The 7,622-nt window shown below is 53.9% G+C and overlaps 1 pseudogene; it reads left to right on the top strand.

The window, feature by feature from the left end:
* Window positions 1-2,403: 2,403 nt before the first annotated feature.
* LOC101051262 (uncharacterized) lies at window positions 2,404-4,445 on the top strand (annotated as a pseudogene).
* Window positions 4,446-7,622: the final 3,177 nt, after the last annotated feature.

The raw sequence follows: 7,622 nt of genomic DNA, 5'->3' as shown, positions 1-7,622 counted from the left end.
GAAAGCCAGGTGAGCACCTCCCTGCCCCAGCCTGGCCCTGGCCGTGGCCTCCTGTGCATAGCTGGACCCTGGGGGTGGCCCAAAAAGGACACGACACTGCCCCGTGGGAGAGGGCCATGGTGGAAACAGCGTGAGGACAACGACCTCTCCCAGGGACCCCTCCCGGCCCGATGCCCGCCCCATTCCTAGAGCGTCTCATGAAGCTGTCCCAGTCCAGCCTGTGGGAGTTCATTCAGGTCGAGTTGTTTCGTGACTGGGCCCTGGAGGATGCCACGGTGCTCGGGCACCTTCAGGTCTCTGTGGGGGTACTGGTGAGGAGATGCTGGGTCCTGCTACCCCCATGTGGGCCCCAGCACCAAGTCCCCTCCTGAGTCACCCTCTCTGGGGCAGTCGGTAGTGGACAGGGCCCAGGCCCCTACAGCCCCCCTACCTGGGCCTTCCTCCTGCACCTCTTCTTCCCACTCTAAGAAGCTTCTGGAGGCCGGGTGTGGTGGCTCACGCCTATAATCCCAGCACATTGGGAGGCCAAGTGGATGGATCACTTGAGGTCAGGAGTTCGAGACTAGCCTGGCCAACACGGTGAAACCCTGTCTCTACTAAAAATACAAAAAACTAGTCAGGCGTGGTGGCAGGCGCCTGTAATCTCAACTTCTCAGGAGCTTGAGGCAGGAGAATCACTTGAACCCGGGAGGCAGAGGTTGCAGTGAGCCGAGATTACACCATCACACTCCAGCCTAGGTGATAAGAGTAAAACTCTGTCTAGAAAAAAAAAAGTCTTCTGGAAATAAACCCATGTGTCCTCAGGGCAGGTACTGAGTACATGTGTGCTGGACATCCTGCAGATCAGGCGCGGGCCAGGGAAAAGACTCTTCTAAGCCCCACCTCTGTCACCTTCCACATTGTCCCTCTCTTGCCCTCGAATCTCCCTGAAGGGCACTGGAGAGGCCGGACCCATCTGTGCAAGCCTACAGCCCAATCTGCAGCCCCCACAGCCTCCAAGAGAAGCAGGGACCTCTCGCCCCCAAGCCCCCTCCAAGAGCATCCAGACAACAAGCCTTGTGCCAAGGAGTCAAGAGAATCAGTGTCCCTGGCCCGGGGAGGATTCAGGGAAAGGGCACGGGCAGGAGCCCTGGCCCAGAGCCAGAATCAAGAGTTCAGCCAGGTGCGGAAATGGTCCCTTCCCGGCATGCAGTGGATGGCCCCGGAGGGCAGAGGGGACCCCATGCCTGGGGCCATTCATCTCACCCACATGGAGACAGGCCCCAGTGGGAGGTGGCAAGGGGGCCAGGTGACAGAGAAGGCCTCTCCCACCTGAGTTCTGAATCAGGGCTGCAACCTAGCCAGCACAGCCCTGGGGTGAGAGAGAGAGGCAGGAAGCCCCAAGCCAGTCCAAATCCTGGGGGCCGTCCTAGGAGCAATCCAGGTGCCCCGCCAGCTCCCCCGCCCCAGCCTACACACAACTGTCACTCCAGGATTGGCCACCTGCAGCAGCGTCCACAGCAACACTCAGGAGTGATGGAAATAGATGCTCGGTACCACAAAGAAAAATCAGCACTGAGACAAAGGATCTTTCAGCAATGCAATTTTTACTTCCTGGGCTGCAGAAAGGGTACCCTCACTAGCCATCTTGCCATGAGACAGCAATGAACGAAGGAAAACACACAAATGTATTCCTTACGCATTTGGGGTTGTCCTTACTGCTGTGTCTGATCTCCATTGGCTGGAGCCAGACCTCACAGTCTAAACTAAAACCCCATTGGCTATAACAACTTGAAACTTTTCTAAAGCAGGTAAAAGCAATGGAGAGCTGGGACATGCCTGTGAGCACATCCAGCACGGATATCTTGCTTAAAGTACCAGGACACAGAGTGTGCTACGTGTCTGTAAGCACATGGCATGTCTAACAGCTACACAGGATAGGGCTTAAATCAGCACACTTATTTAACAAGAAAGGAAACTTTAAAAGAAACTTTTCTGCTTCCCACAGGGAGACACGCAGGGACTCCAGGGACTCCAGAGACCCAGGTCTGGGGGGCCCGGCCCTGTGAGGAACCAATGGGCTCAGTGGAGAAGCTGACTGCACACGTCTGCTTTCCTTTCAGCAAAACTGGAGTGAGGGTCCCTGGCACCCAGGCCTCTGTGAGCATCCCCCATCAACAAGGCACTCTGCAAAAGAGACGGGCTGGCCCTCCCCAGCACAGCAGGCCAGCTCCAGCAGTGTTACAGGCGGCCCCTCCTGAACAAGTGCCTGTCCTCCAACACCCTGGACCACCCAGGCTGTCCCTGAGGCTGAGGCCTAGAGGCAGAAGAGGACTTCTGTAGAGCCCAGGGGGTAGGCTGTTCTCTTGGGGCCCCCCGGGGGGCTCAGGGTGTGGCCAGGCTGTTCCTGACTCAGGACAGACCATGGGCTGCCTGGCGGTACCTCCCCTGGAACTCCCTACCCAAGCTCCGCCGTGGGCCTGGATGTCAGGGGCCTGTGGTTCAAGTTTGAACAGGGATTCTGGACCTTCCACATGTGACCTGGACAGCCCCAGGACCGTGGGGTGGGATGATCCATCAGGGCCCTGTAACTCGGCCCTGCCAGGCACTGTGATCATAACCAAGAGGCAAGCCCAGAGACATCACCTGACCCGACAGCACCTGTGCCCGACTTCTCTCAGCAGGCAGCGACTGGCACAGTGTGGAGGCTGCCAAGGCAGTGCCCGGCCAGCTGCCCCACAGTCCCGGATGGCTCCGGGGCCTCTGGACGTATTTTCTACTTTCCACGGTGAAACTCGCTCCCTCAGAGGCCACCAGAGGGAGGAGTGAGCATGGACAGTGTTCCCGCAGACCCAACCAGCCTACAGCACGTCCTGTGGCCTCTGATTCAACCTATGAGACAGAGCCCTAATCCCAGGGCACAGTTCCCAGGGCACAGTTCCCAGGACACTGGGCAGGCCTCAACCAGAGCCCCATGAAGGGAGGGGCGCTGGGATGAGCACCCAGCGGCCGTGGCGATGCACACCTGGGCACTGCACTTCTCATTGGAGAATCCAGGCAAGATCTTGTAGCAGGTGCATGAGGGGCTGAGCCTGTGCATCCAGCAGGGCTCATCCGGGGCTGGCGCCAAGGGGTCAACAGAGCTGCAGCGGCCACCGCAGCCTCCCCCCAGCCTCGTCTGTGCAGTGCACGTGATCCATGCCTGCTCCCACGCCCAGCCCAGCAAGCCAGAAGTCCAGGCCCTGCCCCAGCCCGCTAGGGAGAAGCTTCAAGGCTGTGCCAGCTGTGCCACCCGCCACCTGGAAGCCGCCTCCTGATGCCTTCCAGCCACTGCTACAGCCACAACCGTTGCCATGGCCAGAGGACGCTTTCCAGATGGTGGGGGTGCCCTGCAGTCTTTGCCTCCACAGCTCTTTAGTGGCAGCTGTGCCAGCCAGCGCAGGAACGATGATGACTAGGACGACGAGTGAGAGGGCAGCTCCGCGCTGGCGGGCAGGCTGGCTGCACACCCGGCCCCCAGAGGCTCGCTGGGCCTGCACCACCATGATCAGTTTGGGATCATGAGATGACACCGTTCGCCTTCTCACTTTTTGAAGCGCGAGGGTTTTTGCGCACACTTTGTAGACCTCAAAATCCACGAAGGGTCTCAAAGAAGCTGGCTGGCTGGAGCCCGCGGCGGGTCCCTTTTGACTCTCGTAGATCCGGGTGCTTTGCATCCCACCTGCACTCTGCTTGCAAACTCTCACAGAGCAGCCTTGCAACTTTGTGCCCTTAGGCTCTGCTTGGTTTTGCATTTCTCCCCGCTGCCTTCCTTCTCTCAGTAAGCCGCAGCTTCTCTGATTGAAAGGGTGCGAGGCACGGGATGACTGACTCAGGATCGCATCTTGGCCGTGGGAGGGGCGGGAGGACCAGCTGCCATCAATTTGCACAGCCAAGTAGATGAGAGCATGTGGGCGCATGCGGAGGGGGAGGACACAGTGCTCATCTCTGACATGATGTTTACTCCCTTGGAGGCGGGAGTAGCCTCGCCTCTTCCTGCAAGTGTCTTGAAACTGCTTGAAGATTTCAGTAAACGTGTCTTAGGAGGAGAAGAGGGAGTCAGTCTATCAGGATTGAAATACAGAAGCAGTGACAACACACGCCCAGCTTCAGTTCTTAGGAGAGTTTTGGTTTTGATTTTTTTTTTTTTTTTTTCCAGTTTGGAGAACTGGATCTACCCTGGTAACTGATTTTTTTTTTTTTTTTAATGCATCTGCACTGTTAACTGATTGAGACTCTGTTGTGATTCACTGGTTTACTCACACTTCTCAGGGATGCCTGTAAATTTCAGTGTTATATGTAGTGAAAACAGGTGTGGGTGGATCTGTTGATCGAGATCGTGTCTACTCTTTCAAATACTGATGGAAAGAATAACTGGCTTATACTGTGTTTTAAATAAAAGTATTGCCGATAAGTCCCCCAGGACATTAAACCTTAAAAATTATTGTTAGGACTCCATGTTTAAATACCCTTCCACAAACACTCTTGGGGAAGCTGTTTTTTCTATCCTGGATTTCCCCTCTGGGGTCCCCTTCCACGCTCTCTCGTGGAAGCCTGTCTTCCCCTCCTAAACTCCATCTCTCTCTGTTCCCTTCCACTCAGTGTGGAAGCTGCTTTCCTCTCCTGGATCCCGTCTTTCTGGATTCCCCGTCAGTGTGTGAGTTAGCGTTTCTTTCTCTCTCCTTCTCCTGTTTCTCTCTCTCTCCAAATAAATCACTTTCTACCACCACCACTAACAACAACAAAAAAAACCTATTTTTAAGCTGTTACTATTGTAAGGGAAATACAAGTGTCTGGAAAATGCCACAGATATTCAAAAGTTGCTGCATGAAAGAGCAGGAAGGGATTCTGACTTGCAATGCCATAATTTCAGTGTTTCTATAGTTACTGAGCTAAATCACAATTATTGTGTTGACAGTTTCTAAATCTGTCGCCGAAAGGTTGAAGAATCTACTGTTTTTGTGAAGTCACACTTAGGCTGCCTCAGAAATCCCTGGGTACTGAAATGGTCCTACAGAAGTAAGGAAGTCAGTTTAAAATGTCAGTGACTCAAAATTATTAGAGTCCAGGCACAGTGGCTCATGCTTGTAATCCAAGCACTTTGGGAGGCTGAGGCAGCAGATCGCTTGAGTCCAGGAGTTTGAGATCAGCCCGTGCAACGTGGCAAAACCCTGTCTCTACAAAAAATACAAATTTATCCAGAACTAGTGGTGCACTCCTGTATAGTTCCAGAGACTGGGAAGCCGGGGCTGCAGTGAGCCAAGACGGCACCACTGCACTCTGGCCTGGATAACACAGCCAGACCCTGTCTCAAAAAAAAAAAAAAGGAAAAAAGATTTTAAAAATGGGTCCGCTTCTTTAAAAAGCAAAAGTGAAATAATGCCCAACAGCACATTTACTCTCTTAAAAGTAATTTCAGGCTGGGCGTACTGGCTCACGCCTGTAATCCCAACATTTTGGGAGGCCAAGGAGGGATGGATCACCTGAGGTCAGGAGTTTGAGATCAGCTTGGCCAACATGACAAAACCCCATCTCGACTAAAAATAGAAAAATCAGCAGGGCGGAGTGGCACCCACCTATAATCCCAGCTACCTGGGAGGCTGGGAGGCAGAGGTTGCAGTGAACCCAGATCGTGCTGCTGCACTCCAGCTGGGCAACAGAGTGAGACTTTCAAAAAAAAAAAAAAAAAAAAATTCATATGGGTTGAATGTTCAAAGGCAAATGATCACAGTTTTGATATTTTGTCTATGTTTTATACTGTAGGTGACGCAGAGCCTGATTTAACATGTCTTTGCCTTGACTACAGATATGTGGAACTGTAGCCAAATCTATTGTTCTGTTTTTCGACAACCAGAAAAACCGGATGCAGCTACTAGGACTGAAGGAAACCGGGCAAGCGGGGGCCCGAGAGGCTAGGCCGGGCTCCAGCGGCCCTTCTTTCTTTCCATCCATCCATCCATCCTTCTGTCCTCGCCTCCTCCCAGCATGTGGCACCCCCACGTCCTAAGCCTGTGTCACTTTCTTTAACCATCTTCCTCTTCTGACTGACTTGTCATCTAGGGGGTTCTTAGGTAACTGGTAAGAAATGACATACTGAGGGAAGGTAACTGGTAAGAAATGACATACTGAGGCCAGGCCTGGTAGTACACTTCTAATCTCAGCAGTTTGGGAGACCAAGGCAGGTGGATTACTTGAGGCCAGGAGTTCGAGACCAGCCTGAGCAACATAGTAAGTCCCCATCACTACAAAAAAAAAAAAAAAAAGACATACGTACTGAGAAACTGGCAAAGAGTCTTCATGTGGTCCTCAGCCCAGCCTCGAGGGTCCTGGGCTGGTCATGTCACCGCCTCCATGCTGTGTGTCCAGATCCAGACTCCACGGGAAGGGCCTTGGGAGGCCTGGCACACAGGGTGCCTGGTCTGACAAACATCCCTCCGTTCCCCAGACTGCAGCTGGTCACCAGGTGCGGGCAGTGCCAGGCCACGTCACTGTCCCCTTTGAGGTGAGCCATAGGGCCTTGTGGGCGGCAAGCATGAAGCTGGGTGCCTGGAGCCTGAAGCCAGCTGTCCCTCCCTGTGTCCTGGAAGAGGAGCCCTGTCCCCAAAAGACCCCCAGGGGCCTGGCCTGTGGGTGCAGACATGGGACAGAGAGAGTCTGGGCTGAGGGGGTCCATAGGTAGGGGACATTGAGCACCATGGCTGAGGGGCCTGGTCAGTGGGGACAGGGACATTGTGGCCTGGTCAGCGGAGGCCTTGTGAATGAGGACACAGTCCTTGGGGATACAGAAAACACCTAGTGAATGGGGTTCTCTGACTATGTCCTCAAGGACTGTGTCCTCATTCACAAGGGGGTCTGGTCAGTAAGAATCCGGTCTGTGGGAGGCCTGGTCAGCTGTGGCCTGGTCAGAGGTCCTTGAGTTAAGGACCTAGTCATTTAGCACCTTATCGGTGGGGGCCTGGGCAGCGGGAGCTGTGTCAGTGTGACCTGATGATTGGGATTTTGGTCTATGGGGACCTAGCCCGTGGAATCCTGGTCACTGGGGTCTGTCCAATAGAAACGTGGTCAGTGTGGTGGTGGCCTGGTTGTTGGGCTCCTGGTTAGTGGGGCCTAGTCACTAAAGGTCTGTTCAGTTGGAATTTTGTTAGTTGGGCCCCAGTCCATGGGGACCTGATCAGCCAGGGTCTGGTCAGTACGGACCTGGTCATTGGAGTCCTGGGTATTGGGGCCTGGTCAGTAACGGTCTGGTCACGAAGGAGCTGATCAGTCAGAACCTCATCAGTTGGGGACCTGTCAGTGGGGACCGGGCAATGGAAGCCTCATCAACGGGTCTTGGATAGTGAGGCCTGGTCACTGGTGGACTGGCTGTTGCTGACATTAGGAGACCAGAGGGACCAGTGGGTGAAACAGGAGGATTTTATTTAGGTGCACAGCTCTGTGGATTCACATCTGAAAACCGAGTGAAGGACAAAGAAAATAGGGCGCTTTTTATACATCCAGGATGACGTAGCAGCTAACGGGTTTCCAGAAGCCAGAGCAAAGAACAGTTCATTAATTTGTAATATGTCTTGTGATGTATGTTACATTTGAAAATAGCCTTTTGAGAA

The sequence above is a fragment of the Saimiri boliviensis genome, chromosome 14 (genome assembly GCF_048565385.1).
Source record: "Saimiri boliviensis isolate mSaiBol1 chromosome 14, mSaiBol1.pri, whole genome shotgun sequence".
NCBI classification, from domain to species: domain Eukaryota; kingdom Metazoa; phylum Chordata; class Mammalia; order Primates; family Cebidae; genus Saimiri; species Saimiri boliviensis.
This window is presented reverse-complemented; position numbering and strand designations above follow the sequence as displayed.